This window comes from Ochotona princeps, chromosome 27 (genome assembly GCF_030435755.1).
Source record: "Ochotona princeps isolate mOchPri1 chromosome 27, mOchPri1.hap1, whole genome shotgun sequence".
NCBI classification, from domain to species: Eukaryota; Metazoa; Chordata; class Mammalia; order Lagomorpha; family Ochotonidae; genus Ochotona; species Ochotona princeps.
The window spans coordinates 16,545,088-16,562,226 of NC_080858.1; the positions used below are offsets into that span (position 1 = coordinate 16,545,088).

Consider the following 17,139-nt stretch of genomic DNA (forward strand, 5'->3'; position numbering starts at 1 on the left):
CTCTAGGAAATTCGGGGCTTGGCTCTATCGAAAGTGCTCGCAGGGGCGATCCACGATCACCCGTCCCAGAAGTGCTGCTGTCCGAACGCTTTCCCGTTTGCTTTGCAAAGAAGAGTCGTGAACTTCCAAACCCCCCAGACGAATCCTGCTTTGCAGGGCTGGAAAACCCTGAATCCTCAGCCACCGGCCGGAGACGGCCACTGCCGAGGCGCTTGGAGCCGGTGCGTAAAATACCCTCTTAGGAGTCTCTCGCCTTTTTTCGGGGCTTGGAGGGTGTCTGGCGGATCAGGGGTCGAGGCAGTGCCTCCGTGAACCAACCTGCTGTTAGGTAAAGCTGTGAAATCCCGTGGAATCCGGCGCTGGCTAATTTGGACGCGGATTTTTTTTTTAAAAGGGTGTTTTGTCGGGTAAGGGGGCTAGAGTGGAAGGGGTGAGGGCGGTTCCTGCCCTTTTTTGGGGGGTTAATCCCCTCTGCCAGCAGGACGGCTGGACAGCGGCGCCCTCCTCCTTACCCCCTTCCCTGGGGCCGGAGCCTCCCACCGCGACCCTCCATCCAGTCACACGTTGCAGGTGCAGCCCGTGAGCTGCACATCAGCGCGGCGGCGGCGTGAGTGTGCGCGGGCGTGAGTGTGAGTGCGCGCGGGGGCGCGTGCGCGCCGGGGGCGTGTGTGCGCGCGTGTCAGTGTGCCCCCTTCCAAGAAATGCCCAATGTGCAGCCCGTGCACAATCAGAACCTATTGAGCACCAGCCCGGGGTGGGAGGAGGCGCCGCCGCCGCCGCCGCTGCTGCTGGAGGCGACCGCCGAGAGCAAGCCAGACATGTCAGCGGCACTGCAGATGGGGCTGGGGGCCGCGCTTGCTGGAGAGTTAAGTGGGGATTGGGCTTGTGCGTGTGAGCGAGCGTGTGGCGCTGTATGGGGCCTCTTCTTCCCTCCCTCCCTCCTCGCTCCCCACTTCCCTCCTTCGCTGCCTGCCTCCCTCTCTCTTCCATTCAGGTTGGCTTTCCCACCTCGCGTCCATGCCTGTCCCGGGAATGGTTTAGCCAGACCTTTTCTGAATTATTTATAGACCGGTGCCAGCCGTTTGTAATGCCTCTCGTGTGCGCTCTGTGGGAAATGCGGGGTTTCCTCCCCCTTTCCCGGAGCCCGAATTGATGTCTCTCTCTCTCTTTTTTTTTTCGGAATGCATTTTTGTTTCTCACCCTCAAATCCAACCCTGACCATCAGCCTCTCTTTCCCTCCCCATAGGAAGGGGATGCTCCGGGAATGACCACGCTGCACGGAGGGACCGAGCCGGCCCCCAGCTTCTCGGCGCGGAGCCGCCTCCGCTAGCGCTTTAAAAACCAAAAAAAAAAAAAAAAAAAGAAAAGAAAAAAAAAAAAAAAAACCCAACCGTAATTGCCAGAAGAATCGTTAAAAAATATATTCCGGCCACTACCCTCACATGCTGACGGAACCGTTACTCTGAATGCTGCATTGTGAGCTGCACTCCATGCCCTGAATTTAATCTCTCCCCCGCCTCCGAATTTGCCTCTCTTCAAGACACAAGATTAAGACAAAATTTACCCTGAACTGGATTTTAAATGATCCTCCGTTCATTTATCCTCTGCCTTCCTTATGTGGATATGCAAGCGAGAAGAGGAGACTGCACGTTCCCAACATCATTCCCAACATGCTCACTCCCTTAATCTCTCCGTCTGCAGCTTTGGCTTCTACAACCGAAGGTAGGACAGTTTCTGTTCTGTCTTTTCCTCACCTGGGCGAGGGACGCCTCGTTTTGTCCGTCTTCTTTCAGTCTGTTCGGTGGATATATATATATATATATTTTTTTTTTTTGCAAGCAAAGGTAGCAAGATCTTAAAATAATGCTGTGCTGGGGTTAAGGCTTATTACAAAGGGGGGCATTTCCCATGTTATTCCTTTTCTTTGGTTTTTTTGGGGGTGCAGTACGGGTGAGTGTGTGTAGGCATGGAAGATGCTGGGTGGCACCAGCAGTTTCTGTGCCTATGGATGCAGACAGACATAGACACAGCTACCTCAGGGACCTGTGTGATTTTTTTTTTTTTTTTAGTTGAATAGCATTTTATTCACCCAGAACCGAAGCTTTGATTTTCATGGGCATCCAGCTATCTCTCTCTCCCCCCACCAACTCCCCCAGACTTGATTTTTTTTCTCCTGCCCACCTTCATACTTTTCTTCCTATCTGCTGTCCCCACATTCTAGGCATCCTTTCTATATACCCTTCCAAACAGAACAATAAAGATTGAGATGATGGTGATTGCTGCCTTAAAATGCACTTGCTTGCCACAGGGTTGATATTGGGCCCCAAGATCCCAGGAGGCCTATTGCAGGGGACCAGGTGTAGGTGAGGAACTGGGTTGGTCTAAGAACACCTGGAATTAGAGGATGCTGCTGCAGGGTAAGAGGGCCTCAGTCATCACCTGGGAAAGGAGGGATTCTGTCCATATTGTACCTTTAATTTATATATATATTTATGTGCAATTATTTTTGAGCTGTAAATTTCTCCTTCTGTCTACACGTCTATTTATACCCACACATCCTCCAAGCAAACTGTTACTTCCACACTCTTGCAAAATGGCTATCTTGCAGAGTTCTAAAATGCTGTGCATGTGGAACGGGTGCAGAATTCGACACGTGAGTCTTTGTGTTAAACAAAGAGATGTGCTGTTTGCATGTGTTGGTTTTGTACCCTCAAAAAACGGAATGAATACTTCAGTGTTTGCCCCCTCCTCCATTTCTGCAATATGTGAAATGTGGGCAGACAGTATTTTAAGGTACCTGGAAAGAGAAATAGCAGGATAAATGGAAAGGTCTTAGCTAATGACTTCTTCAGCTAGTCCCTCATGCAATCCCAGTCAACTCCTGAGAAAACCAGATTATCCACTTGCTGGCGGGGCCATGATGGTGAGTGGACTGCCTATCTTCTTACTCCCCTTACCAAAAAACCCCTGGGCTCTGAAGGCACCCAAGTGCAAGAAGTACATTGGGACAAAGATCTTAAAAAAGAATTGCAGATTCATTAACATTCATAATCATTCTAAGTGGTTCCTCTACCCGCCACCCTCCCCTCTAAACTTGTTAAAATAAAAATCCTTTGAAACAATTGACATGCTAAGGAAGCAGCAGAAGGTCCTTGTCACTCCACGTGACAGGAGTTGCCAATTTCTCTTTGTCCAAAAAGGTTGGATGTCCTCCACGTTCACTGGCCCCATCCCCTGGGTTCCACTGTTGTGAGCTTTTGTTGGCACAGTGTGCTCTGTGACCATGGTGTAAGCAGAATGGGAGGCAGTGAGATCCACTTGGAACCCTGTTTTCACCACCTCCTTTTTGTTGTGTGTTTACCTTAGAGGCACCTGTACCGGTTCCCCATCTGCTTCTACTTCTTCAAGTGGGAGGATGAGCTCCTGATTTCAAAATAGAACAGGGGTATGAGTGAGGAGGCAGCTCCATGTGCCGTGATGTCACATGTACAGTTGGACAAGCAGAGATGGGGACTGATAGGGTTAATGGCTCCTTTGCATCCTTGGTGCCTGGGACACTGGGTGGGTCTTTGGGAAGGTTTGCTGGTGATGAGGTTGACAAGGAGGTCTTTTGACAGGGTCTCACCCACCTCATTCGCCTTGAATGCCAGTGTGATTAAGCCACGTTCCAGAATGTCATTCGTTGACCCTGAGACTAGAAAAGGGAGGAATGGCAGAAAGAAGAAGGTGTGGAGGAAGAGAAGGACATGGGGATGATAAAGCCATGCAGGAAAAATAAAAAGAGAGATGATCCAACTGAAGTGGTTGTTAGGATTCAAGGAGAAATGGCCACAGGTGTAGGCACCTGTCAACAGTCACAGCCAGGGGCAGGTGTTCCCTGTCTTTGGAGTAGTCTCTGGGAGGCTTTGGTTCAGTGTGTCTTCGGCCACCTTAGAGCTGTTGTTCTCTCCCCTGTTCCCCTTGTCAGCATGAAGAGTTGACTGGGTTCTATTTTGTCTTCTCTCTGTCACCTTCTGTACAGTATGGGTTACATGGGGGGAAGAGGGAGGAATTGTTAGTGCTGGTGGGAGGAAGAACCACTTCATTTCAATGGAGGAATCATTACAATTAAAAAAGAAAACAACACAAAAATAGAAATAGGGACTTCCTGGGAATACAGGAGGAAGGGTGTTAGACTGGTGGCTTCAAAGGAGGGAAGCGGGACACAGTGGTGATTTTCTGTCTATGTGTTTCAGCTGAGGTCAAGTGCATTGGGTCTGTGAACCCAGCCAGCATGGCACTTAGGGAAGGGAGGCCAGCCTGTCAGGAGAGGAGTAGGATGTGCCTCAGCATTGTCAAATGTTCCCCCTCCCATTGGTTCCATGTCTAGGAAGCTTGTCTGTCTGTGGAGTCTTGCTTTGATTCTGTTTGCATGTAATTTTCTTCAGAGATGGCTGCAGACTAAGCAAGGAGGCAATTTGACAGGAAAGGAGGGGGAGAGGAAAATTCCTTTAGTCACTAGTTTTTGCACACTAAGTGTCTTTTTTCTTAAGTCTGATTGAGTAGAGCGACTTCATCTGGAGAAAGGATGAACAGCAGGAACCTTGCCTTGTGCATCTGTATTACCTCTAGAAAGATGGCTTCATAGCCTTCAGCAGCTTTCTTGACCTTCAGGCCCAGATCGGGGCAGAGAGCCCTGAGAGGAACACACCGGGACTGGTAAGGGTTGGTAGCTCAAGAAGAAAGAGGACTGAATGGCTCAAGCCTTGGCTCCACCATATCCATTCTTCCTGGTCCTCCATGAGTGAGAAACACAGGGTTTTCCATCTTCACATTTAAGATAAAATGAGGGTGACTCATTCATTATCATAAACAGATTAAAGTGAAAATGTAGGTAATGTTTCTGAACTATGAAATATTAGAAGGAGGTAGAAGAAAGGACAAGTTGTAGATGAAGAAAGCCCTAACCACAAATTAGCATCTGGAAAACAGGAATGAAGAAAAAGAAGCCCCCGGCTGAAGCCTCCTCTCTCAGGGTTGGAAAACCATTCCCAGCGATGCCCCCTCCCTCTAACAACCAAGATCTGACTGACAAACCACTCATGTCATGTGTTCAATTGTGGTCAAGAGTAGGTGAGCTGGGAAAGTTAAGCTCTTCCGTTTCCTCAGTGCCATCCTACGCCCTCCTTTAGAATTCTAGAAATTTCTTTTTCTCAGTAAACTACGTTTTTAGTCAGTGCTGCTGTGCCTATGCTTGGGTACTAGAATTGTCTCTCTGAAAATAAATATAGATCAGAAGACTTACTGGCCTAATGAATTGTTCACATTTATTAAAGCTCATCTTCGCTTTGCAACCACAAGAAGAAATCTCCAGGGAGAGTAGATTAGCGGTTGAATTGATATTATCTTCCAGAAGGAGGCCAAAGAGAGAACAGAACACAGGATGAGAGAGCAGACGTAACTTAGAGGGGCCAGGTTTTCTGAGGGTTAGCTGGGCTGCTAATCATGTCTCTGTGGTCATTACACAAAATCCATTGTGTAAATGAATTTTGGGAGTTTGTGAACCCACATTTGTGTTTATGTGTTCTCTTGATTCTTCAACTACTTTAATTTTGTCTTCTCACTAGAACTTCTGGCTGTGAGGGACCTAGCATGTTTGTTGGGTCCTTGTTGGAACTCTCCACCACTGCCCCACGCAGTGTGATTGCATTGTGTTGTGTATTTTGCCCCCACTTGTTCATGCATCTTAGTACACTTTATACTGTTTTTGCTTATGCACCCTGTTTCTCCAAGAGGTCTGTGAGCTCCTCCCATGCAGGAAGAGGTGTTTCATCTATCTGGGAATTGTTTGAATTCAGCATAGTGATGCATAGGGAATGGGTACTCAGAAAATGAATGAATGCAGAGAGCAAGCCCTAGTGTCTGTTGTCTGGTCTCGGTTACAGTGTTAGATGAGATGAACACCGTCAGAGCTCTGTGATTCTGTGGGGGGCATTGACGCCAATCCTCTCACTTAGTGATCCAAGAAACAGAGATCCGGAGATACTGAGAGTTTGTATGAGGTTGTTATAACTCTATTGCCAAGGCTTTGTGCAGTACACCATTGCTAAGAGAGAGTGATGTGGACATTGTCCGGGGATGTTCAAGGTCTCCATAGCTGCCTCTCCAACAGCTTTGTCATATATAAGAGTCACCCAGAGACCTTGTTAAAATACACATCCTGATTCAGCATGTCTGAGTTGGGGGAACCCACACTTCTGCATTACTAACAAACACTCAGTTGATGCACGTTCAGTGAACTACACTGTCTCAGCACCCAACTACATACCTTTCTTAATGTTGGCAGTTTTGCATATGTTCTACTTCTGGACTTCATCACTTCTGTTTTGTTCTTAAAATAAAAATCATAAGGAACTTGGATATGTAGGTTCACCCTCCTCCTCTTTTAAATCTTTTTCTTTATTTCCCTCTCATGATTCCTTTTGTACATCTTCTCTTTCCATCCTTTGTACCCTCATCCTGGCCCTGCTCAGAACTGACTCTTACTTTTTATGTACCTCTGCCTCTTAGTATTTCATCTCTGATAATGTCTCCGAGTCTCTCCTTTTTCATGTAAGTCTCTTCTTTGAATTTCATTTATGTTTATGTCTTTTTCTGTGTTCAGTTATTCAGTAACTATTTGTGAGGACCAGTATTTATGAGACTTTGGGTTTTGAAAATGAATTGGCTCTGGTCTCTGCCTTTCAGTAGCTCACGATCTAGGAAGGAGAGACAAATGTGAACAGGTAGATATATCCTTAGGCTCTATCTATCAGTGGGAAGAGAGAAAGGGAGAGGGGGCTTCATATAGAGCTTTCTGGAAGCCTGGCATGAAAACTCCATCTTGAAGGGGAAAATAGGAGTTTCGTAGGAGAGTGTGAAAAATGTCCTTATAGGAGGAGGAGCCAGAACATATGGAGAGGGTAAAGAAGGAGCCCTCTGCCCTTTCTCAAAATTCCTAAATCCCAAAAGCCCCCAAATTCCAGGTGAGGACAAACACAGGATTGTGCTGATGGGCTAGGAATTTCAGATGCCAAATAATAAGGCCAGAGAACAAAACCAGGAGCTTGTTAAAAGGAACATGGGGAGACTTATTTTTGCTTGGGTGGTCCCATAGTTAATGAATCCTGGCCCCAGTTTATGAATTGGGCCTCTGGATTCAACAAATGATACAGTTTTCATCTTAGACCACTGGGTTGCAAATAACTTTGCTGGTGGCCATTATAAAGAAAGGAACAGCTGTTAGCTGGTTGATGTCCAAAGTGAGAGCTAGATCCAGTCCCAGGCCAGGATCCTTGGAATGAAGGCCTAGCCCATGTGTGTCTAGAGTTGGGGAGGTAGAGAGATGTGACATTGCCTGGGCACCAGCTGCTTCCTATAATGGTGAGCAGCAGTGATGGAGAAAAAGGGGTTCAGTTCTTCTGAAGACATTCTCAGAGTGCTCATTGGTCACCTGATGCTGTAGACATTTCCATTCAGAGTAGAGATGAGAGGAGACACTGTCTGCCACCATTTGATGAGGCAAATGCCCTGGTACCCCAGCGAAGATGGATTGGAAGTGGAAGTCTCCGTGTATTTTGTGTGCCTCCATTTCTGCCCAACATCCTTCTACCCTTTTTCTCTGCTTTCAGTGTTTTTCTGTCCACTGTGGTTTATTTTCATTTCATTAGCAAAAGAAGCCCAAGTTCATCTGAAGCCTTTTTAGTGTCTATTGCATATGAAGAGTATCCTGAGATGGATGTGTATGAGTGAGTAGCATTCCCCTACTGGCTTGAGGGTCATGCATTCAGAGGTGACTTGTGAGGAGCCCAGGGGGGTCTTAGTGATAGGATTGGGCCTCTGTGGCAGGAAAGAGAAGGCCCACCAGGCCAGACCCGTGAGAAAAGGAGAGAGAAGATACAGGCTTTGCCCCTCCGTGAAGTCTAGCATTGTAGGGAATGGGGAACAGAGAGATTTCTAGATTGGGACAATTTAATCAATTAACTCTCTGATCCACTCAACTCATGAAAGGCAGATGATGTGGTATGCTAACTGTCGTCCATATCCGTGTTCCTTGCCTCCCTCAGCCTGTGAATTTTTTTCCTTGGAAAGAAATGTCAAGTTTAAAGTTCTCATTAATCTTTATATAGACCCTTCAGGGCTTCGACTGGCGAGGATTTCTTAGGAAATCAGATCTTGTTTCTTTTTAAGAAGGAACTTAAAAAACCAATGGCTGGATAAAAGTACTCCATTGTCAGGGTTTGGTGGGAGGCCTGGAAGGAAACAGAAGCTTTAGTGACAGGCTTAGTCCTCTCTTCCAAGGTGAGCTGTACTCTGCAAAATGGGCAGGCATTCTCACACAACCTTTGCACCTTCTAGGAGTATACACTGGTCACAGAACACGGCAGTCACTTATGCCTTTGCACTGGAGAGTAATGCCGTCTGTGTGTATCTGAAAACATACTGCATGTATTCCACGTGTGTGTGTGTGTGTGTGTGTGAATACATTTGCGCAGTGACTTACCTATCAACTGTAGTAGCCAGATTCATCTTCAATGCATTGAACATGTCTATGCAATTTAGGAATAATGCATGTGGTACCTATGTACGATGTGGGATACTGGAGTTCTGAGGCTATCAGTCCTTGGAGGTCCTCCATCCTCCTGCCAGCCAGCATTTCAGCATTACAGCCATTATCGTAGGTTTAGCCACATGGTGGTAAGCCACATACACATGGCAGAACCACGTCCTCTGCATTTCATCTCAGGGCTTTCCCTCCACTGCTGTGTCCCTAAAGTCACCTTAAGTCACCCAATGGTGGACATTAGCTCATGCACAGACCTTGGGAGCCTAGGGACTCTGGAAGTAAGGAATGTTCAAGGATGTTCAGTTTCTCCAGCATCTCCAGCAGTCACCTGCATGGTGCTAGATGAGGTAGTGGTCTTGGGAGCCTGAAGTTATATTTTGTTCTGATGTGCTGCCACTGACTCCAGGGCTCCAGTCTCATTTCCTTACCAGTGACCGTGGTCTTGAGCAGTACGTCTGAACTCTGCTTCCATGACACAAGCACTCACAGCGCTTAAACAGAGACAAGTACAAGAAGTTAACTAAGAACAGCAATAGACTTGTATCTTGTGGAAATATCAGGTAGTAATTATTTTAAAAATTTTTCAGAAGATTTCGAAGTGCTGTCATGTTAGAGAATCATTGGACAACATGATAGACAAAACACCTGTTAGTTTTAAATATTAAGCAGTCCTAACATTTTTAAAGACACTTACTTTTATTGGAAAGGCAGATTTTCAGAGAGAAGGAGAGACAGAGAAAGATCTTCCATCCACTGATTCATTCCCCAAGCGGCTGCAATAGCTGGAGCTGAGCAAATCTGAAGCCAGGAGCCAGGAGTTTCTTCCAGGTCTCCCATGCAGCTACAGGGTCCCAAGACCTTGGAACATCCTTCGCTGCTTTCCCAGGACATAAGCAAGGAGCTAGATGGGAAGTGGGGCAGCCAGGACACGAACCAGTGCTGATATGGGATCCTGGTGTGTTCAAGGCAAGGACTTTAGCCACTAGCTCATGCTCAGCCTGGTCCTAGCATTTTTTAAAGGTTAATTTCACTTATTTGAAAGGCAGACTGAAAGGGAGAGAGAGAGAGAGAATGAGAACGAGTGCAAATATGTTGCATCCTTGGTTTTCTCCCCAAGTGCTGGGCTAGGATCAAACCAGGAGCCTAGAATTCTATCTAGGTCTCGCATGTGGGTTCAGGTGCACAAGGACTGGGGCTGCTCTCCACTGTTTTCCCCTGTGCATTAACAGGGAGTTGGGTCACCAGTAAAGCAGCCAGAATTGGAACCGGTGCTCATATGGAATGCCCGTGTTGCAGGTGGTTGCTGAACCCGCTGTGCCACAATGCTAGCCCCATACATTTTAACACGTGGAGTCACACCCTATCATGGTCCAATGGCGTCCCTGGGTTATGAGGGAATTTAGTCAACAGAGTGCATCCAATGGCTATAACTGGTAACTGAACTAAGAGCAGGTCTGAATCTACCCTGTTCTGAGTTCTCTTGATGCTGACCCAGGCCTGGTGTTGAACATTAAGAAATGTATGGAGAGTGCTTCTGCTGATGTCCTGGAACATGTGTGGCTGTGATATAGGTAAGTGGCCTTGGCTCTACCATCGTCCTGCGTTACCCTTAGTATTTGTTGAAGGTGCCTTGTGTCTGGTTTTGCAGGGAGACCTCCTTTTACTTGTTTGCAACACTGTAAATGGAGGAAAACTATTAATAAATGGGGCTGGGTGAGCAGACCCTGATTGATTGGTGAGAGGTGTGAATGGTGCAGTTATCTTGGTGCTGGTTAGAATTCGCTGGCCCTGTTACCCTCCCTCTCAGTGCCCGAAGTAGAACATTACGGCATGAAGAGGAGGTAGAGGGTAGGAGGCAGTGCGATGTTGTTCTTCCTTGACTGTAACTTTAAGCACTGATTATTAAGCTCGCTGGGTTGATAGTTTTCTTACATCCTTTTTGGTATCATCCCTTCCCTGTTTTAAAATGAAAATGTGAACCTAAATGTACAGAGGCGAGGGCAGGAAAACCCCTCAGATTTGCGGATCTTTGTTGTTTTGAAAAAGGCAAATGATTAAAGAGCTACAACAGTAGCTCTCTCTTTAACATCTACTGATAGTCCCTGGAAATGGGAAAAAAGGCAGTGAGTGTGATCTGACATCTCAGTGTGTTTGGTGGGTTCTGCAATGGTGGGAGCATTACATATTTAGGAGCAAACTTAGAAGTGTACTGAATTTTCACATATAATTTATTTTGTCCTAGGTGGGCCAAACATCCAGACCCCAGTAATGCTATATTTTTAAACCTGAATTTGTTAACATACAGATCCAATTTGTTCAAATGTCCTGAAGGGCTGTGGCTTTCTCTAAAATTGTTTCTGAGCTGAAAGGGACATGGAGAAGCTTCCAGCCTTACCTGATTTTGCTTACATCTGGATCCTAATTTTTCCTTCCACTTGCTTAGGAACCAGGAGTGTGAAAGAAGTTCTCTCCAGGTCACATATAGGTGTTCAGACGTGGATGACATTTCTTGGGTAGGAGAACGCTGATCCCTTAGATTTTTGATAGAAGAACATAGTGGGTGGTGGTATACTTTCTAGAAAAATGGAACTAAGAGAGAAATTTATTTTGGCACAAAATTTGGTATGGTTTTTGGAACACATGTTTTTTGATCGTAAGCACTTCCCATGACCTTTACAAAGAACCCTCACACTGGATGAGTTTTCTTAGCATGTGTAGTTAGAAGAGAGATCACTTTTGCCTCGTTGATCAACTGGTCTCTTTTCCTTGAGGACAGGATCCCTGCTTTATGTCACTTTATGTCCTCGGTGCTTAGCAGAGTGCTTGCTCTCCACGGATGGTCAGCACCGAGAACTGCCAGTTACTGATCAAGATGATGATAGAAGTGAATGTGCACTGAAGATAAAAGTGGACATGTTTACAGCTTTTGTGTCCATTTCCTTGCCACCTAAGTACTTCTTAATACTTTGGGTGAGATTTACTAGAGTGGAATGGGTGTGGTGTCTTCAGTGCCACCGTTAGGCTGACAGAATTAAAATATGCCCATTCCCTGGTGTCTTGAACTTTTTTTGATGCTGTGGGCAAATGGGTGTTTCTTCAGGAAGCTCTGTCTTGTCACTAAATGTGATGCTCCCATTCAGATGCTTTGTAAGATGCTGTTCATTCCTCAGGGGTCAGCCTGAACGCAGTGTCCACTGTGATGTCTTGCCTGATCTCTCCAGCTGGAACTGGGACCTCCAGTGTTGCTTAATTCAGGACTCCGTTGCTCTTTCATCTGTTGGGAGGATTGTTCTTATGCTGCCTTTTGGGACAAGTCCTTTGAGGGCTGTTTGATCCATCCCACAGTCACCTTCACTGTGCTGGGCCTTCTGGAATAAATGGGATCATTCTTATCAGCTTCCCATCCTCTCCTTTTTATTCTGTACCTCTTCAGGAAGCTGTTTTGATGTCATCATGAAATTTAGGTTGGCATTAACAGTCATGAATGATCTTTCTGAAGCTATAACAGAGAATCTAGTTTATTGATGACTCTGTATTTAGGCAACTTTTGAAAAAGCGATTTGGAAAAGGGAAGAGGAGGCTCTGAATTAGATAGCCAGAATTTATACAGTATTTTAAAGATAAAGTATAGAATGAATTTGCCAGAATTACTGTTGTTAGTCTCAATGCTCTAGGTACCTGTAAGGGGTTGCCTTGAGTTGCTTTGCTTGAGACGGCTTTTGGTTGAAATTGGGCCATGAGTTCGTGTTAGGTATTTGTGGTACACCCATTGTATACCAGGTAGTCTACGCTCTGTTGACGTGCTTTATCTCATTTAATCCTCTCCACAAGGCTGACATAATTATTGCTGTTTCTCAGATGAACAGAGTAAGGATTAGAGAGCTCGAGGTTACACAACTGGGAGCAGCCAGCCAGGATTCCAACTTCTTGTCTTCCGATTCTAGCCCCTGGCTCTTTAAATTATATAGAGCTGCCTCCATGTAAAAGAGATAAAGGTCTTATGTTGTATGTAGAACTCATAAATAAACAGTGTGGGCCTTGAAACTTCGGCTAACATGCCTGTCTTCTAGATTCCTTCTCTTTGGGCTTTGCTCTCCACCAAAGGCAAAGCGATTTTAAAATGGAAGAAATGAATCCCTACAAAACGATAGGGTTCTGTACCTGAGTTCAGTACCATGAGGATGTGAAAGGTGAGAAGTGCATGGCAATTGGCTCCTCCATTTCATGCATGGCCGAGGCTCAGGGGCTTGGCTCAGTGTCTCCTCCAGCATTCCTGAGCCTCCTGCAGCACTCAAGATCCTCCTCCTTCACTGCGCTTCTGATCTTATCCACTGCAGTTCCCAGGCTACATGGGGTGAGCCACTTTTCCCTGCTCCCTTACGCACGGGCATTTTGAGGATTCTGCATTTTCTTGTATCTGACTCTCTCCCAAAGCTATTTGTAAGCCACTTTTTTGAGTGGAAACTGACAATTACAGCAAAAGCCTGGCGGTCAGGAATGCTGCCTGTTGTTAAGTTTGATTATTAACAGGAAACATCCAGTTAGTTAAAAGGCACTTTCCCCAGAGGACTTGAGGGAATTTGTTTGTTTGAAGTATCTGTATCAACTAGTCATTTGGAGAGTAGTTCTATATAAAATCAACTTGCAATGTAAAAGTTAAATTTTGTGCATTTGGAAAATTTCTATTCCAAACGAAGATATCTGTTGTTGAGTTATTGTGCCTTAGCTATACCAAATGCATATTTTAAAAATGTACTTACTTCTTCGAGTAGCTAGAGAGCACGAGTGCCAGATTACACCCCAAATGCCTTCAGCAGTTGGGGTTGGGCCAGGCAGAAACTGGGAGCCAGGAATCCAATCCAGTCTCCTGTGTGAGTGGCAGAAACCCACTACCCGTGTCATCACCTGCTACCTTCAGGGTCTATATCAGAAGATGGAATCAAAATTGGAATGGGGGCATGAATCCACGTGTGCCAGTATGACTGTTTTAACTCCTGGGCTAACTGGCTGCCCTTACACATGCATATTTGAAGATGGCTTTTCAGTAGCATGAAGCAAGGTAACATGTCCAGCGCTGGCTGTTATGGCCATCTGGGGAGTGAACCAGTGAGTGGAAAGTCTCTCTGTAACTTTTTGATTTTAAAATAAATATATGTATCTTAAAAAACCCCAAACCTGTCCTCCAACTGTAAATATAATATATGAATGTACAAGATGAGTGATTATTAACAGTGCAATTCTCCTCCAAATAATGGTTTTCAATATACTGTGAAGCTTTCAGTGCAGTGCGTGTGCCTAGTGGGTGAGACACATGCATGGAATGCCTCGAGTGGGGAAGACAGGCTGCACTGTACCATGTTTTGAGCACAGAGTGGCAACCCAGGCTTGTGACTTGTGTTTTTTCCTTTTTGGTCTATGTCTCCTTTTTGGCTTCTCTTTTACAACATTTATTTAGAAAACCAGATAAAGGCTTGTCGGAAGGAGAACAAGACTAATCTTTGTCACTTTGTGTATGGGACTGTTTTTCTCCAGGCTTATCTGTTATCTTTACACAAGAAGAGGGGAGATGGAGATGGTGACACGAGCCGAGGACGAGGAAAACGCTCCAACTGTTTCTTGTGCTTCTTGCAGTGTCTGCACTTCACCCCACCCTTTCCTTCATGTGGTTCATGCCTACTCTGCCTGCCTGAGTCAGCGCAGAGACCCTCAGCTCTGGCTCTTGCTGGTCCTTGTGTAAGCTGGAATCCCAGACTTCTTCCTGCTTCCATATCCCCCATCCTCCTGTGACGACTGCTGTGTGTTTGCATTTGTCCTCCTTGCATTGCTCTAATAAAATACCCGAGGCAGGCTCACCTGATGAAACAAGGACATGTATTTCCCTCATAGCTTCGGAGATTGGCACAAGCTCCTGTGAAGGCCCCGTAGTGGAGGCTGGTGTGCTTGCAGGAGGAAAGAAGCCAGAGAGAAACTGGAGTTCCATGATCCTTCCTAAGGGCAGCACCCCCATTAGCCTAAGGACCACCAAAACCCAGCTCTTCAAGGTGCCATTACCACAGTGAGGACCAAACTTCACACATGTGAACTTTTGGGGGGACACCATTCTAACATACTCAAACTATAATCATCTCCAACCTGCCCAATGCATCATGTGCATTTCTAAGTACAGAAACAAAAGCCACCCTTGTGTCATGCAGGTGTGTTCAACAGAGTGCTGGCATCTTAGAGATGTTAACGTGTTGTGAGAACTGATAGGGACTGTGCTTAGTGCATTACTTTCTTACCTAATTCTACCTTTCCTACCACCCTAAATGTGTTCAGTTCCTCCATGCGTTTTCTAGATGAGGATACATAAAGAAATTGAAAACCTTCTTAATTTAAGTGGCAGAGCCAGGGTTTGAGCTCAGCAGTCTGGCCCGCACTCGTAAACTCTTTGCCGTATGGCTGCATCGTAAATGTTTATGGCTGATTTGAAGGTCAGAGATTTTAGAAGCATTTGAAGGGTGGTTAGGATCGAATTTGTCTGGGTACTTGTGGGCCTGTTCTTCGGTGTGCCCGCAGCTTTAGGACATACCCAGGACAGTTTTCTGGAGATGCATATGGAGATCGTGAATGCCACTGTAGTTGAACTACACAGAAGTGAATTGTGTTTTTACTGCTTGGATTTTTTGTTTGCTGTCATCTCTGGATTTTTGAAGTTTTCCTGGCTACTGTCTCTTCCATCCTTTCTTATGATGGTGTAACATGATGGCAAGTGTGATGAGCAGTAGTTTAGGAAACTCAAAAGTCAGACTGCCAGAGTTTATGCTGATTCTTCTTACTTTTTTTGGAAAATATTTTCACTTCTCTGTGCTCCAAGATTCCTTATTTTTAAAATGGGGTATTCATAATTCTGTTTTTTTCAGAACTCTTATGAATATTAAGTGAGTTATTTGCTTTTGTACAGTACTTAGCCTTGTCACAGCACAATCACTCCATAAGCATTAATTGCTATGACTGCCCCTGTTGCTTACCCAATAACTGCTTTTATCACTGTCAGTCTGTTTGGTAGAAATGTGATGTTCAGGTGTTCCATGTATGGAGCCTACAGTCATTTATGAATTATAGATTCCAGATGAAGACTGGCGTTGACTTTTTTGGGTATTTCATCAAGTCAGCCTTATCAAGCCAGAGAAGAAATTAGGGCCAAGAGGCGACATGTTCCTGGAATATTTAAGCAGTGTGAATTTTCAGTACAACAGTGCGCAAGACACCCACCAATAGGAACCAATTAATTGAGGATATAATGGTTGGAGTGAGCCTGGGGCACAGTCACCATAAAGTGATCAAACGTGAATGAAACGAAAAGAAAATGAGGAAAATGGAAAACAAAGAGAATTTGAGGGAGAAAAGGTTTTCATTGGAAGAATGTAGCAGAAAAGAAACCGAATTGGATTTAATAAGAAAAATTGCTTGCATTTCTGGAGTGTTGTACAGATCATCAAGGGTTTTTGCAAATGTTTTCTTCCTCATACATTACTTATTTTTCCTTAAGAATCCAGTAGGAATAATTCTGGGCATGAACTATTACTCCTGTCTTAACGAGGGGAGTTGAGGTAGAAAGAGCTCTAATGATTGTCCAAAATTATGCAGGCAGGGCCTGGCATAACCTAGTGGCTAAAAGCCCTCACCTTGCACACGCTGGGATCCTATCCCTGTACCTGTCTGGGAGACCCAGAAGAGGCTTCTGGCTCCTGGCTTTGAATTGACACAGCTGTGGCTGTTGTGGCCTCTTGGAGAGTGAGACAGTGGATGGAAGATCTTCTCTCTTTGTCTCCCTTTCTCTGTATATCTGCCTTTCTAGTAAAAATGAATAAATATGAAAAAATTATGTAGGCAGGAGGGTGTGGTGGCTGTTTAGTGTAACATGGGTGCTTGGGTTAGAGTTCTAGTCTGCTCCACATTCCAGTTTCCTGCTGATACCCACTCTGGGAGATAGCAGGTGCTGGCATAAGTACTGAGGGTGCCTGGGACCCAGGCGGGTGACCTGGATTGAGCTCCTGGCTTCTGGCTTTCACCTGAACTAGCCTTGGCTCTTATGGGCATTTGGGCAGTGGATCAGTGGAAGGAAGATCTGTCTTTCCTTGTCTTTAGAACAGCATCAAGTGAATGGAAATTAAGACTGAGAAGGGAAAAAGAAGGAATAACTAAGAAAAGAAGAAAGAGGAGTACTCCAAGCCTAGTTTTCTTGAATCCCAAGTTCAGGGTTCTCACTACTCTTTGAGATGTCTCAAGGGATCAGCTGCTAACTTCGATGAGAAAGTATGCAGCAAACCTTCCTGATAGCAAAAAGCTTATTATCAGAAGAAAAGCAACTTGACTGAACAGGTGAGCATATTCTGAAATGATCAAGGCTGGAATCCCTGAAAAGGCGAGGTCAACATGTCATACAAAGGTCGCACGCTGGGCCCGGCGGCGTGGCCTAGCAGCTAAAGTCCTCACCTTGAATGCCCCGGGATCCCATATGGGTGCCGGTTCTAATCCCGGCAGCTCCACTTCCCATCCAGCTCCCTGCTTGT

The 17,139-nt window shown here is 45.5% G+C and overlaps 1 protein-coding gene across 1 annotated transcript in view; it reads left to right on the forward strand.

The window, feature by feature from the left end:
* Positions 1-1,385: 1,385 nt before the first annotated feature.
* Positions 1,386-17,139, forward strand: part of LOC131478093 (glutamate receptor ionotropic, NMDA 2B-like) — a 119,685-nt gene continuing 103,931 nt past the window's right edge. The window contains exon 1 of the mRNA XM_058655684.1: positions 1,386-1,722. The gene's annotated coding sequence lies outside the window, so the exon portion shown is untranslated. The remainder of the gene's footprint in view (positions 1,723-17,139) is intronic.